This window comes from Elephantulus edwardii, unplaced genomic scaffold (genome assembly GCF_000299155.1).
Source record: "Elephantulus edwardii isolate Elephantulus edwardi_28Jun2011 unplaced genomic scaffold, EleEdw1.0 scaffold00006, whole genome shotgun sequence".
In the NCBI taxonomy this organism is placed as follows: domain Eukaryota; kingdom Metazoa; phylum Chordata; class Mammalia; order Macroscelidea; family Macroscelididae; genus Elephantulus; species Elephantulus edwardii.
Genome location: NW_006399756.1, coordinates 17,907,029 through 17,923,745, shown reverse-complemented (window position 1 = coordinate 17,923,745; position 16,717 = coordinate 17,907,029). Strand labels below are relative to the sequence as shown.

Below are 16,717 nucleotides of genomic sequence, written 5' to 3'. Positions count from 1 at the left end.
AAAACCCCCCTCCATATAATATCTTACTCAGAACCTTCCCTGAAAATGATATAGGAGAGGAAGGGTAAGGATGAGAAATGATTCCAGTGCTTAAAGGAAGTCCTGGGTTTGAAGCTTTCAGATGCCAACGTCTCCCTACCATTTAGCGTCATATCATTGGAAAAGAATATTCTAGCCATAGAATTTGTGAGGGAGGCTGGGCTGATTGATCAAAAACCTATAGTAGAAATGACTTTGGAGAGGCTTACGTGAAATTTAATCTGTATACCCATGGCTTTGAAAGCATGTGAGTTTGGTACAGGAAACATTTGTTTTTAGTACTAGGAAACTACAGCATAAAATATGTGTCTACATATATTTTTAATGCACTTTCTTAGGATTCTGTGGGCTCCAAAAGTGAAATTTATAAATTAACCTCTTGAGAAGGTAGTTCAGCCTTATTAGAACATTCCCTTCTGTGTGTTCGTATCATGAGCTGGACTTCATGCTTTAGGAATAATTCATGGGAGATATTTTTAGAATGAATCTATGACAGGTAGAATTATGCAAAACATGAAAATATTAATGCATTTTTTATTTAAGTCTCACCAAAATGTTAATCTGTTAATATATATTGTCTGTTTTTTATTTAATATTTAACAATTTCAAAATCATTTTTCTATGTATGAAAGTTTCAAGATGTGTCAAATTTCAGGCTAACTGCCTCCTTATATTGTCGCTCACTATAACTAAGTATGTATGTAATTTTATTAATTATGCCTCTGCTTTATGAGCATTAAGCTTATATATGTTGATACATACATGCACTTATAGATCCGTGTGGAAGCTCTGGTGACGTAGTCTGTAGGAAGTTGCACTGCTATGCCAATGGCCATGCACTCTGGCAGTTCAAGTCCGCCAGCAGCTCTGTGGGAGAAAGACGAGCAATTTCCCTTCACGCAATTTGGAAACCCACTACCGGGTCAGCAGTAAGCCAGTCTGACTTAACAACATTGAATTTGAGATACAAAGAGAGAATATATGCATATACTCACATACAGTTCCGTGATAAATATCTCACAGAACAACACAATAATTAATGTCCGTAAAAGTCTATGTTGAGCTCTTGTACGTGAAAATATTTTATGATGGAGGCAAGCAGAACGAAGGATAACATTTGCCAGAAATGTTTTCCTTCCCCCCAAGTCCATGATAAAATGAAATGCCCCAAATTGCATATTTTCCTATAATGTTAAGATCTAAGGGCTGGAAATGAAAGCCTCTAGGCCCAACCTGATCTCAGGAAAGGAAACTGAGGCCCAGAGTTGCCAAGTGAATTGCCCAATGTCACACACTGAGCGAGTAGCTCCAGTATGGACTCGATCCAGTCGCAGCGCCCCTTCAGGGACCTTGTATATTTTCTTCTAGGTTTCAAAAGTAACTTTTTGTGGCTGATTTTGCTTTGTTCCCTATGAATTGGAACATCATCAAGGACAGTGAGTGACTTAGGGGTAAAGGAATTGCTGGCTTGTAGTTCTGATGCAGGCTTCTTTCAGAAAAGTGACTGTCACATTAAAAATGACTTTACAATATATAAAGACCGCGGAAAAGCATGGTAGTTATGCAGTCCTAATGGTAAAATGAGGTAGCCCCTCTCTCTGTTGTATTCCTGCTTCCCTGAATCTCCTGATGTGGTTCCAGGCTTTGGAAGTCGTTTCCCTGCTTTTGGAAATGTTTCATGAGGCTTTCCTGCAATTTGAAGATGGAGAAGAATATATTTAAAATTTTTTAGAGGACTTCTTTTCTTTTTTGAATGTCAAGAGAAGCTACAGATCCTGAATGGGTTCAGAATGGACAAATCTTCATGGGTGTGGAGTGGGGCTCCTCGGGTGTCCCCTACTGATAAGCCTGACCCCAATGGGGGAGTGGGGGCTTTATCCATTATCTACTTAACTCTCCCCTCCCCTAGTCCCAGCAAGAGCAGTTGTCACAATTTTGGTTCTGAAGACCTTATTTTTCTGTGTAGAAAGTAATGATCTGGCATGATGGTGATGAATTTTTTCCCCCTAGAGCCATTGTAAGTTTTGGCCAGGGGAGCAGTAAGGGGACTTGAGTTCCATTTCCCTCTGCAATTTCAAAGAAGGCCGTTTACCATAGCAACCACTTTGGAGCACGTACTGCCTTTTGAGATGGAGACCCTTGTCCGAAGGAGCCACAGCTGGCAACTGTAATAGGATCTTTTGTTATTTGCTGCCTTGCTCTGGGGAATGGCCATTGCGTAGAGATCGTGGCCTGGCAGGGGAGGGTGGGTCTGGGGAGTTGAGAAGAAGAGAAATGTCCTAAGTTTGGCAGAAGGAAACCCAGTTTGCCAGATGTCTCATGCCTGTGGCAGCTGAGTGGTGATTTTGGCTGAGTTAGCCTCATGATTGGGCATTTCTGCACGCTCCACCTGGGATTAAGGTCTGGGAGGAGGGACACTCTGGCGTGGGGAGAGTTAGCCAATGGAGACAGGAAAGTAGGGTGAAAGGAAGATTGGGCCTTCTTCATTCACCTGGCTGTGCTTCGTTTTGGGGCAGAGGAGTCAAGCATTTGGAGCTACAGATTTATGATTACCTTCTCAGTTGTCATAGAATAATGTGTCTCCTAAACCCAGCTTGGCAAGTACGCGATGTCTGTGTTTATAAAGGAGAGCATTTCTGAATTCTGGCTGATACATCCTTTGAGTCTTTGTACACTTCCAACACTCGCCAGAAGGGTCTGGTTCATATTCAGGTTCCCTGATGAATGGCTAACTTTTCTCCAGACACTGGAGCTCTTTCTCACATTTTGTTTTTCGTGCTTTTAAATAAAACATTTGTCACATCGCACAGTTTCATCAGACGTGTTTCAAAATAATTGTCTAAAGATTGCTTCCTAATTTCTCTGAAACTTGGATTTATTGTAACTTTTAGGCTAAGCTATTGCATAATTATTTCCAAGGTTTAAATCTGAAAATAGAGAAGGGTTCAGTGTCAGTAATTTTATGATTTTACAACTCTTTCTAAGTGTGCTAAGAAAATAATTTTTTCCAGTACCCAGAATCTTCAATATGGAAATTTAAAATGTTTCCGTAGACTATTTTAGTCTAATTTGATCCCCCCCTTCTGTGTGGTATTGGTTTACCACATTAATAACAGTTGATGTGTAAGATAGAGTTAAAATATTTAAAAAATAAGCTTCACAAATGTAGTTCCTATAACGGATAGAGCCTCTTGTTTGTTATATAATCCAGGTGCTTCTAAACTGTGTTCTAAAGAGAGAGAGAAGAAATTAGTCTCCAAGGATATGATCTTGATTGGCTGGCTCTAAATTGGGAATTTGCCCTGTGGTTCAGTCTATTCTTGACGTCTTCCCACCTTCTCACTGTGCTAGTTGTAGTCCGGTCTGCTCAACTGGGGTGACCACCCCGGGCTGGGTCATAATGGAGCTATAAACCCTTCACAGGGTTTTCAGGTACTACTTTTCTGGTGGTGAAGTGTCAGACCTTTCCTCTTAGGCCGTCTGCACAAAGTTGAAGCTCTGACCTTTTGTTAACGTCTGAGCCCATTAGCAGTTTGTACCTCCCAAGGATTCTCTCCCTCCTTATAAATTCATCAACTTGGTAAAGTCACAAAAGACACAAACCACATGCCCCCGTCTCCTCCTCTCTCCCCAGCCCTCCTAGCCCTTTTCCCCCAATCAGGTACCTAACTCGTTTTTCTTTCCAGTGGTTTTAAATGTGTATGTTTCATTCTCTGCTCCTTTTATCCGGGCTTGTGCTGCATGGCGGTGTTTGCATCCGTCTTGCCTGTCCTGCCTGCAGCAGCCCAGGAAGTAGTGGGGTTAGGAGCTGCTCCCTGGATACCACCCCCGGTGCCTTTGCTAGACAAAGACTTTCATTTAACTTCCTTTGTACCCAGCAAAAACCCGATTCTGTACCAAAAATGGCGGTACTTTGGTATAGTATGTATCTTAAAAAAAAGCAGCAAAAAGGCTTCAAAAGTTCCTGCAATTTTATCTTGGGGGTTTCCTTTTGAAGTGGATGTGGAATTTTACCTTGGGGTGGATTTTGTAGTGGGACTTGGTCTTGTGTGTTTTGTTGTGTAATGAGCATCGAGTTGTGGGAGATAAAGAGAACGGCCTGAATCCTGAGGAACAAAGCCCACCAGAGAGTGGTGGTAGACTTTTCTTGTTAGTGCTTAAATGCTGAAAGAGGGCGAAACTCTGCATAGATGCAGCAGGACGGGCAGCCTTCAGACACAGCCGGGCCGTGCGCATGGAGCATTTTTCAAGTCACCAGGAAGAGCATGATGAGCCTCTGCTTTGAGAGAACCCACTCAGAATTAATAACAAAAATATTTTATTCTGAGAACATTCTCTTCGTTACTCAATGCACTGGCGTCTTTTGATGGGTTATGTGGCCTCAGTAGCATTCCTTCTCCAGTGGTGGTTCGCTGGACATGGTATTCAGGAGGCGCTGGGTTGCAGTCTCCACCTGTCTGTGTAGAAGAGGCTGTAATAAAAGCCACGGAGGAACGCAGGGCCTGTGAAAGTACGTCCAGAGAGTCTTGATTTGAGTTGAGAAGTTGGTGTTGGGTGGGGGTGGGAGTGGGTTAGATGTGTCCCCTTAGACAGCCCTGTGAGAAAGTCGTGTTTACAATGAGAGTTGAAAGACCAAATAAATATGAGTTCAATGTCTGGGTGAGGAGATGGGACCTCCAAGAACATTCCAGTCAGAAGTAGAAGCAGGGAGTGTTGTGAGGGCAAGGAAGGGAGCAAAGCTCAGGGTTGGGGAGGTGCAGGGCCATGGTTAAGTGTTTGGCAGGTAGCCATAACCCTTGTGGGCTTCTGCTGTTAACCATAAGTAGCAGACTGAGGGGAAGGGTGAAGGCGAACAGATTTGAGGAATTGCGTGGAGGAAACATTAGCAGAAGTTGCTGATGCCTTGAGGAAACAAAGGAAGACTCAAAGGCAGGTGGGTAGTGATCTGTTGCCTGAATGGAGAGTCGAATGAAGAGTGGACGAGGATAGAAGAGGTAGGTGTCCTGTTGGACTGAGAGGATTGTTTTAGGGCCTTCCAAAGAATCGGATGTGAGAACAATTGAAACCTTTCCTTGGCTACTTAAGAGTGACCTGGATGATTACATTACCATCTGCTTAAAATGCATTTAAGAGAGATAGTTCTCCCTTTTCTTGTCCTCAATGTAGATTGTTGTTGTTCAGTGCCATCAAGTCGTAGGTGACTCATAGTGACCCCATGAACGAAAGACCTGGACACCTGTATCACCTTCGTCCTTTCTCCAGCTTCATAGGGTTTCCAGAGGCAAGCCATTTCAGAAGTGGATGCCACTCCTGCTTTCAGTCTCACTGTGAAAAAGGCCAAATGTAGATTAGTAACTTTAATTGGAGTAGGGTGTTTTTTGGTTTTGTTTTTTTGGGGGGCTTATGTTTAGCAGGGGTTCAGTCTTTAATAGGGAAAACAGGCAGTGATTGCTTTATGACGTGGAAAGATGTGTTTTAGGTCTGGAGAGAAAATAGACTCTGGAATGGGGGATGACAGCACCAGCAGACGTGTGCAGCACGTTTTAGGTGCCTTACTTCATTCTAGGGACTTCTGAGATGTCAACTTGTTGAGCCCCACAGTGACCCCATGCAGTCGGCACTTTTCTGATCCCCATTTCACAGAGGAGGAACTAGGTACAGGGAAGTTCAGTGTTTGCCTGAGGTCCCAAGTGTGGGAGTTAGGATGTGAAACAAGACCGCCTGACTCCGGAATATCCATCCGCTTAGCCTCGCTGCAGCAACAGTCAAGAGGCCAGTCAGTGGGCCCTTGCAGTGGGCTAAGTGCTGTTGGGGGTGCACTGAGGAGGAGCAGACACTCAGGGCAGAGGGGCAGGACTCAGGGAACCCCTGCAGTCTTGTTGGAGTGGGTCAGAATGTTGCTTTCAGAATTTGGTTTTTGGGTGTTAATTTTATGTCTGGATGTAAATATATGAAAAAACTTATGTAGAAAAGGCAAATATGTTGTTTTGGGGCGATGTGAGGGTGTAAACCTATACTGATTTTTGCAAGTTTTCCCACACTCTCTGCGACATACCTCCCATTGTGACTCAGCGTTTTTAGAATGCTTACTGTGTGCTTCATAAAGTCAGAACGTTCCCATTTTACAGATGGGTGTGTGTTTTGTGTAAGGGTATCAAGCAAGCTCATAGGCACTGTAAAAATAGGAGTGTTTTCATAAGGAAAGCTACAGGTATATCATATGATGAGTAGCACTCTGAAGGGAGGTATAAATTGGGCCAGAAGTCCAAAGCATCCTTCTTCCCAGAACTTACCCTATGGTGAAGAATCCTGAAGTTCTTTGAGGCTTGAGCTCACAGTTTGACAGTTGACCGCCATAGTGATAGAAGAATACTTCATCACGGATTGTGTAATAGCAGTTCTATCCCCTTCATGTTAGAATCACAGAAAGTCATGGCCTTAAAGTCACATGTTATCTTCCCCTGGTGTCCTTCCTTCTGTAGTTGAATCACAACTATTGGTTGTCTGTTGTCTCTGCTGCTTTGAAATACTTCCAAAAATAGGAGACCCTGTCAAGATATAGACTGTTTTCTTGTGGCACAAGGTGGGCTCTTAGTAAAATTCTGCCTTTGTGTTGTGGTGTAGTCTTTTCCCAGAAACACCCATTCCTTAATTTTGAGTTTTGCTCTTCAACTCTATTCATGCCTCAAATTACATGTCTCGAATATTTGAAAATAGCTGTTTTCTATCTCACACCCACGCCCTCTCTTCAAAATTATCTTCAGTTGAAATTCAGATCTTTAATGATAAAGACATAGCATGATCACAAAACTTGCTTATTTTTCTTAAGAAATGGCATGCCCAGAAAGTAGGAGAAATTAATTTTTATCTGTAGTTTCCCTCCTTAATGAAATTAATAATCTTTGTCAACAGTTTTGAAAAATAGACTGTAATCTGCTTAGTTTTGAGATTACATTGCTTTTAATTTGGTATATTATTTTCTGGACTTTTCACTCTGATATTCATGTTTATTTTTAATGCAGTTGAGTTCATAGCATATTTCTAGCCTTGATTAATTGAAAATGAAAATTCCTATAGTTAATAAGTGTTTTTCCATGTCATTAAAATTCTTAAAGATTTTTAATGACCACATAAATCAGTCCAATTTATTAATGCCATGTCATCAAATATATGATCTCCTTTTGTTTCTGCTAGTCTAAATAGTCCTATGATGAACCTCTCTGCACCTAGATTTTAGTCCCCCCCCCTTCTTTTTACTTACTTACGATAGATTCCTTAGAATAAAAAGGAACAGGGGACAAAGAGTTAGGTTTTGTTTGTTTTTCCTTTTAATTTTTTAGTTTCCCAGAAAGAGCTAGATTTTTGCAATTACCAGCTATGTGTAAGAGTGAAACTGAACATGATTGGAATGATTTTCATGTCTGTGGGGAATTGAATATAAGAAAAATGTCAACCTTCCCTGCAGAAGTGTTTCTATATTGTACCTCATCCCCCCCAAAAAACCTAACCGCACCCCATCCAAGTCATCTTCTCCATGAACTTTGACCCCCAGAACAGGCAGACATTTGTTTCACTAATAGGATGTGATAAAATGATTCATTCTGATTGTGCCGAGAATATGCAGAGCAGAGCTTAGAGCAAACCAAGAGTGTGTCTATGTGTACATTTCAGTGATGTGGGTTCCATTATTTATGTTGAACAGCCATGCTCACGCTCCTTTTCCCAGTGGGTTGATGGATCTGTACCTTGACAAACATCACTATTGTTTTACATATTTGTGTATATTAATTTTAGATAACTCAGAGTGTAATTAATTCTTATATACTTTAGGTATGCTTTAACCCTCTGCATCTGATCAGTACGCACATTTAGAGTTATTTTAGCAGTTGAGCTGAATAGTTGGTGATTAGAATCTACCAGCTACTCTCTGGGAAGAAAAATGAAGCCGTCTGCTAAGCCCCCAGGTTTGAAAACTCTCTGGACAGTTCCACTCTGTACCAGAAGGTTGTTGTCAGTTAGGTTTGTTGAGTTTGGGGAAGTGTACGGAACCCCTCAAATAATTGTAGAGTTCTTGTTTAGTTGCACTGTCTGTTTAAATGCCATGTTGTTGGGCAGAGAGATGATGTATTTGAAGCAGTGTGTGACTTTGGTCAGGAGTGTGACGTGGGATTATGCTTCTGCGAGAACATACCCATTTTGAAGAGATGCCAGGCGATGCTATGTTTAAGATCAGCCCGTATAAATGTGGGGAGGCTGGCAGCCTCACCTCAGCTCCGGTGCCTTTCTCAAGAGCTGCGTCCTTTTGTGTTGGGAGAATAGTCTCGGGCAGTTCTCAGCTAGTGTTTCCTGATCTTTGTTCCACTGTTTATAAGATTACTGGAGTGGTGGTGGTGGTGGATTCCCTCCTAAAATAGGTTAGGAAGATACTGGCAGTACCCAGGGCATTCGCTCCTTTGGTGCAAGATCGTGACGGTGCTGGGTGCCCTGGGTGCTTTGTGCCTGTCCTGGAGACTTCCTCGATCTAACTGGACAGCCGAGGTCTCCTTGGTATCTTGAGGGACCAGATTGATTCAGTTCTTTGGAAGGTTGTTTTTGTTTCAGCACCTGCTCCCTTCACCAAGCGTGGGAGCCTGTTTTAAATTAACATGGATCTACTTAGCACTAAGCTCATGGTTTTGACTATGTTTATCTTTCCAGTAAATAAAACAAAAGTGTTCATTTGGCACCCATCCTGCCCTGCTTGCTTTGTCTTGTCCTGCTGATTAATTCTATGTGTGGGATTTGTGTCCCCAAACAGATTGTAAGTATCTCAAAGCCAAGGAGCCCTATAGTTTAGTTCTTGGCATGTGGCTTTCTCCCTTCCTACTGTGGTACCTTGTTAATTTAGCAGAAAACCAACTTCTGGTGAGGGACTGGAGTTGATTTAGTTTGGAATGGATGAGAATTCATCATTGCCATAGAGTGTTGAGAATCTTCTCAGACACATCTCGTACACGTCTCCCTAGTTTCTACCTGATAGGGTAGCATGTTTTGGGGAAATACACTTTTAAATTGTGACTGTGGGCATGGTTTGCCAGTAACCTGATACTTCACCCGTATACATTCCAGCTCACAGCAGAGCGTGTCTAATCGCTACAGCCAAGTTTGTCTGGAACGTAGTTCATACAAAAGTTCCAGAAGTTCAGGCAGTAGGGCTTCCACTGCTCTCCAGTCATGGTTTGAACTTGATTGTTTCTTAGGAATCCTGGAGTGGGGGTGACTGATCACTTTAAGAGAGTGCCAAATTGGGAAATCTAGGACTCAGTTATTTGTTACAGGGAATGGGTATATTTGAACAGTGATGTCATAGAGTGTATGAAGTTATTTCATGTTTAGCTTGCTAGTGTCTCATGGGCCAGAGTTTCACTTATGTTGTTACATTAATATGGAAAGAGAAAACAGTTGCATTTTAGGATTGTCTTTCAGAGTGTGTGGGGGAGGGACCTTGGAGAGAGTTTACATCCTACAGAGGGTGAAACCAGGCTGCTGTTTGGAGGCAAGGATTTTGAAGCTCCATCTCACACACTTTGGGCATGTTGCCAGGAGGGAATAGTCCTTGGAGAAGGACTTGCTTGGAATCATCATGCTTGGGATGGTGGAGGGACAATGCAAGAGAGGAAGACCCTGGATGAGATGGATTCACTTAGTGACTGGGATCATCAGAGTAGGGGTGTCAGAATGATGAAATTGGCCCAGGGTAGAGCAGGATTCAGAGCTGCTGTACAAAGGGTCACTATGACTTGGGGTCAACTGGACAGCACATAACAACAATGCTTTGTCTATTTAAGTGTTGTTGTTGATTGCCTTTGAGTCGAGCATGACTCAATGACCCTGTGAAAAAAAGGCCTGAAGCCCCTCTACAACTATCGACATTTATCAAAGTTCATAATTTCTGAAGGCAGGTTGTTTAGGAAGTAGATGCCACTCCTGCTTCCAGTAATTTTTTGTGTTTGTCTTTCACATGAAACAGTTGCTGATGAGCTCATCTATATTAGAGTAAATCTGTGATCTGTAGAGTGTTTAATGCCTGTATTTTGGAAGTAACTTGCCAGGCTTTCTGAGGTACATTTGAGTGAACTTGAACATCCAACGTTTTGCTTAGTGGCTAGATGTAGATGTTTATTATTTGAACCACCTAGGGGTTCTATATTTTGTCCAAGGATGTGAAAATGTAGTGATTTACGAGCAGTAGCTCTGAATTCTGCCCTCTCTTGAGTCAGTCAGTCTCACTGTCTCTGACACAACTGCCCCCATTGCTACAGTTACCATCTCATCCAGGTTCTTCCTTTCCTGGGCTGGCCCTCTACCCCTTGAAGCATAATCTTCTCTAAGGACTGATCTCTCTTCACAACATGCCCTAAGTATGTGAGATAGAGCCTCATAATTCTGACTTGCAAAGAGCAACCTGACTTTACTGTCTCTAGGATAGATCTGTTTCTTCTCTTGGCGGTCTGTGGATGTTCAGATCTGTTTTCCAGCACCACAACTCAAAGGCATTGTTTCTTCTCTCATCCTTAGTCACTGTCCAGCTCTCAGATGCCTTGCTTAACAGCCATTGGAGGCGATGGTGATGGTGGTAGAAGGGAGGTGTCAGCGGGTGGGGCATGGAGCCTCTGACTTTATCTTAAGGGGAAATGTCTTTCATCTGCTCTTTCCGGTAAGATGCTTGTCTGCTAGATACTGTACTAAAGATGAACTTCTAAATTAAGACCTACGAAGGAGAAGGATTGGCCATCCACTTCTGGATTAACAGGTTTTTGAAAACCCTTTGAATGGAATATCACACAGAAACAGGGAAATTAGCTTGTTCTAAATTGAGCCTTTGATTCCTATCTCTCTCTGTCCCTCTCTGCCTTCGTGTCTCTGTCTCTCTTTCTCTGTCTGTCTCTCCCTCCAAACCTCTTAAATACACTTTTCTGCATCTCAGTAGAGATCAGCAGCACTTAGTAGCAGCTTAGGCCCTGACGCCTTGAATTCTTCCACATCCTTTTTCTCCCTTCTGTCCCACACTGTCTTCCTGTCTCATCAGCACATGCGTGACCCCTTGCCATTGAGTTGATTCTGACTCAGAGTGACCCTGCCTGTGTCCCAGTGGCCCTGTGCTGCCCAGGGATTCCAGTGCCTGTAATCTTATGGGAATAGGTCATCAAATGGTTTTTTTCCCTTTTGTACCTCTAGGTAGATTTGATCCTTTTAGGTAGTGGTGTTTTTAGATGCTATCCAGTCGAGTCTGACCCACAGCAGCCCTGTGAACAACATACCTGAACCCTGTGTGCCATCCTCACCCTCTCTGGGTGACATTCTTGAGTCCATTGTTGCAGTCCCCAACAGTTTAACTGGTTGAGGGACTTTCTCCTCTTTCTCTAACCTTCCACCTTTCCAAGAATGCTATCCCTCTTCAAAGAATAGCCTCTCCTAGCAACGTGGCCAAAGTCTGTGAGATGAAGCGGAGTCATCTTTGCCTCCAAGCAGCATTCTGGCTGCACTTTCTCTAAGACAAATCTTTTTTATTCTTTGGGCAGTTCATGGGATAGTTAGCACTCTTCTCCAACACCGTCGCTCAAATACATCACTTCTGTCCTACTTATTTGTTATCCAACTTTCAGATGATTGAGTTTTATCTCACCTGTGGCTTACCCTCTTTCTGTGACTCCTCTTGTTAGGCCAGACTCAAGGATACACATGTGTAGGTGATTGAAAAGAATCAGGTCCACCTTGGTCATCAGACTGACATCATTGATCCTCAGTAATTTGGCGAGGTCCCTGACGGCAGACTTGCCCAATGCAACATGTCTCCTCATCTTCCAAGCGTAAATCATTTGTGTCACCAGAAACCAGTGTGAGTGCTTATTATATGGAATATATGTGGGATATGACCTCTCTCATTAACTTAGGAATCTAATTGACCACTGTCTCTTCACTCACTGGTCTCTGACTGCCCTCCTTTGTAACTGATCTTTTTCTTTGTCGTTTAATCTCCTCGTTTATTCATTCCCACATTTGAGATGGCCTTTTGAAACGGAAGATAGCTCGTGCCCCACCTCTCCTGAGAGTCTGGAGGACAGGTTTTATCTTTTGAACAAGCAGCCCAGAGCATTTATGAACAGGCACTTTCTCCTGCTATTTGATTGAAGAATGGACTCCCGAGAGTCAGGTGTTCAGAGTAATGAATGTACAAGTCTGTTAGGTGACTCCAGCCAATCCTGGAGTTCCTCGTCAGTTAGAGAAGACGCCGGAGTGGCAACAATACAACAACACACATTGACTGAGAAAGCTCCAACTTGCTGAATTTTTGCTAGTGAGACAGGATGAGGCAGATGTAGATATCCCAGATATCTCCTGAGTGGGACTCAAGAGCTCCTAGCCTGTGCTGCATCCATGGCCCGCTTTTCCCTGAAAGTGAATACCTTCTGGTCCTCCTCTGTCTGGAGGACAAGCCTTCCGAAGCCTGGACGGCATGAGGCAATCTGTTTTCCATCCAGAGTGGGAAGAGCTGGCCAGTGAGTACATCACCCAGTTTAATTAGTCTTGAATAAAATTGGGGGTCACGTATATTCGAGCTCCCTGGGGCAAAAACCTCTTGTCCTTCCTGCTCGGAGGGCAGGGGTTACCTGCTTCTTTCACAGAGACAAGTCTGTGTTGCGCAGGTGCCAAGGTAAAGCAGTAATAAGTATTCCCAATGGCCAAGGAAGGAGAACTTGGCAGCCTGTGCTTTAGGCTGGCCCATCTCATGGGGCCCTGGAGACCAGGTGGGATGTGGTGGGCCCATTCCGACACCTGAGTTTTAGCTCACCTGTGGCTTACCCTCTTTCTGTGACTCCTGTTGTTAGGCCAGACTGAAGGATACACATGAGATTCCGGGAGAATTGTGTTTCTCTAACCATTTCAAACTCAAGGCAGAAGCCAGCCTTGATGGGTGGAGGTAGAAAATAAAATCTAAAAAAAGAATTTCAGTAACAGGAACAAGGCTGGGCAGAAGGCTTCTGGGCAAACCTTTGAGATGATTCAATTGAAACGTAAGGAAAAAAAAAATAGTATTTTTAGAACAAGGTGGCAACCCCTTTTAGACAAAGCCCACAAATGAAGGAATATTTGAGTCTTGAATTGCTGTGACAAAAGGAAAATATTGTTAGGCATCAAAGAAGTGCATTTGACTCTTCTGCCTTTAGAATATAGCCAAGCACCTTCTTTTCTTCCTCAACCCACTTTCTCTTTACTTCCCCAGACAGACCTCTTGATTGTTGTACGTTACGCTTTAAGTGAAGAAATTGTTTTCAGGTATTGAGGATAACACCCATGTGCCCAGCACTCAGTAGCAGAAGTCAGATGTTAACAGCGGAGTTGCATTCAGAAGGTGACAGCCGTCTTTACACCACTTACTGTTCTTGTTATGGTATCTCTGCTCGCCCTTATCAATGGGAGACTACCTTTCCTTTATTTCACTTGGTTCTTTCAGACATGACCCAGGCTGATGCTCCCTTCCCATAGTTACTGGTCAAGGTACAGGCATTATATAATCAAAGACGCCTTTCTGAGACTTCACTGGGAAGAGAGGCTCTAAATCTATGGCTTTTTTGCAACTGCCTCTGAACACACACACACACACACACACACACCCTTCACTGGATGAAGAAGGACATAAGTCTACAGAGGATTAGAATGGATGTGATGGGAGAGAACTTTAATAGTGTCATTTGATTCTCTGTAGCCAGTTCCGATAGGGACTTAGCTAGTAGGAAGCCTGTCGCTTAACCTAGTTTGAAATGAGTTTTTGGTTACTTGCAAAAGGTTTATAACAAGACTTTTCCCCCCCTTTTGTTTTGTTTTTATACATACATACATACATACATACATACATATACACTTAACACACTCGCGTGTGGACACACGCACGTTTATGGCTTAAAGATGCTGGCACATGAGTTAATGGTCCAGTGGTGTCAGAAGTGAACTATGTGAGTGGTTCCGTCTTTAAGGACAGGTCAATAAAGGCTCCTGTGAGAGTTGCTTTAGGAGCGAGATAAACTATCCATGATCTTCTCGCACAAGCACTTTGTTTACTAGAGAGAGGCTTGTGTGAATAAAGGAATTGCCAGGATTCGCTTCTGTGGTCATGGGGAATCTGGAAAATGAACTTTAGGTATTTTTATGAGATTCTTGTTTTCATATATTAGTTTCTCAGAGTTTTTTTCTTCTGACTTTAATTTTACATGCTTGTTTTCACCCTGCAGTGCTCTTACATGTCCTCTTTTGGACAACTGAGGAATGACCAGGCAACGAGTAGTATTCAAGTAGTAACAACAATAACAACAATAGTATTTTGGGCCTCTGGGTGGAAAAATGTGATAGCCTTAGCTTATAACTCACATACATGAGACCTTTTCTGTTTACTAACACTGATTTGCATTATTTTGGAAGCCTTATTTTCTTATGGTGGGTCAGTTGGTGGCAAACAGTATCTAGATGTTGATTTTTGTTTGCCTTATTGATAGTTGTTTTGTTGTTGACTGCCTTCAAATTGAGCACGACTCCTAGTGACCCTATGAACAAAAGGCCTGAAGCCTTTCTCTAACTATCAACATTTATCAAAGTTCTTAAGAGTTTCTGGAGGCATGTTGTTTAGGAAGTTGACAGAATTTTATAGTTTGATGAATTTTTCTATCTTCTTTTCAAATACACATAAACTGTTGGAAAGGCTCATGAACTTTGAGCAGAATATAATGTTCGTGTGGTCCACTTAGACCCTCGGGTGGGTAGTATCTGCTTGGAACAACTCATTGCAAAGTTCTTAGACTTTGTTATCTCTTGAAAGCTCTCAGGGAAGATGCCCTGATGAAGGAACACATACCAGGAGTGGGAGAATGAGATAGCTAACACAGGAGAGGGTTTGTGGCTACTGGTCAGTCCTTTTTTTTTTTTTTAGCAAAGTACCTGAAATTGATTCCCTTATTGGACTACATCAAATTCTGGTTAAGATGTTATGATGTATAATTGTAATGAAAGATGTTACATTTGGGGATTTCAGACAATGTGGTGAGACAAAATGTATATGAACTGTCGAAAGAAAATCCTATTTGCTCTGTAAACTTTCACCCATTTCACAATAAAATGGTGGATTTGTTTGTTTGTTTGTTTTGTTTTGTATTTTTTTAAAAAAAGTACTGGTAATCCAGGCTATAGTCTTTGCAATTACATGCTATGCCTTGGAGAGTTGGACGGTGAATAGGGATGATAGAAAAAGAATTGATGCTTTTGAGCTGTGGTGCTGGAGAAGAGTGTTGAATATACCATGGACTGCTAGGAGAACAAACAGGTTTGCCCTGGAGAAGGTGAAGCTGGAATGCTCCTTGGAGTCAAGGATTCTGAAGCGTCATCTGACATACTTTGGGCATGTTGCAAGGAGGGACTGGTCCTTGGAGAGGGACATCATGTTTGGGAGAGTGGAGGGACGCGCAGGAGAGGAAGACCCTCGATGAGATGGATCGATTCTGTTTGGGGTGGTGGGAATGAGTGTGTCCAAGACGGTGAGGTTGGCGCAGGGCAGAGCAGCGTTTAGGGCTCTTGTACATAGGGTCGCAATGAGTTGCAAGCAACTCGATGGCAAATAACAACAACAGCAACTGGTCAACCAAGTACTTACTGTATTATCCATTTTAAAATCATAATGCAGACAAAGTGATGGGGGGCCGGGGGAAAGAACATATTTCATGGTTTCTGTTAAGCCAGCGATAAAGATGTGTCCAGATCTGGAGCAGGTGTGGCCCTTGCCCTGCAAATGTCCCCTTGCCCGACCTGGTTGATGTCCTGCAGAACATGGCCTGGGAGTGCTTTTGTGAACCACATATGTGAATATTTACAGTGTACACAGTTACCCTGGAAAAACTTGTTTTCAAGACTGACGTCCATTTCTTCCCACTTTACAGTGAAAATATGCATAATAAATAACCAAGATATATCCAAAGAGGGTAATAGCATTAATGTTATCCAAATGTTGAATTTGGAAATGTAGACTTTTCTTTTAAAATAAATGAACCAAATCCTTATTTCTCTAGTTTGATAGGTTTTTAGTGCATACCCGTGATGAATCTCATCCTGATTTGTAGGTCTTACCGCATCGTAGTTCACAGTTGATGTGAAATACAAGCCCAGCACTCATGCCAACAATCTTCTGGCTAATTTTCTGAACTTGATTGGAAAATATAACGTATTGAAAGGCAATAATGGCATATGGTGGGCTAACCAGCACATGCTTGGCGAAGGTTTGAGCACTGGACATCTGTGTGGAATAAATGAGTGGATAGAGAGAACGTTTGTCCAGAGCGGGAGGGAGGGAGGGCCATTGGCATGGGGACACGAGCAGGGGAGCCAAAGGTGGCCAGGGCTGCATACAGAGCGCAGCAGGGCTGGGTTTGGATAAGTGTTCTGGTATCTGGATGCCGATGTCAGTTTCCTCCAAGAGTTTTGAATTGGCACAGTGGAATGCATTGGTTATGAACCAAAGATAGAGATTGTCAGAATCCTTTTTTTGGGTATAAGATGTGTGATGCCAGTGGTCAGAACAGGCACCAAAGAGGGGAGAATGCGCCAGAGCTTTCTGTCTTCCTCTGTCCCAGAGCTTCAGTTCCAAAAGGACTTGCAA

General features: G+C 42.8%; 1 protein-coding gene across 10 annotated transcripts in view; it reads left to right on the top strand.

Moving 5' to 3' along the window:
• TCF7L2 (transcription factor 7-like 2 (T-cell specific, HMG-box)) overlaps positions 1–16,717 on the top strand; it is a 237,454-nt gene that overhangs the window by 95,196 nt on the left and 125,541 nt on the right. The window lies entirely within an intron of this gene.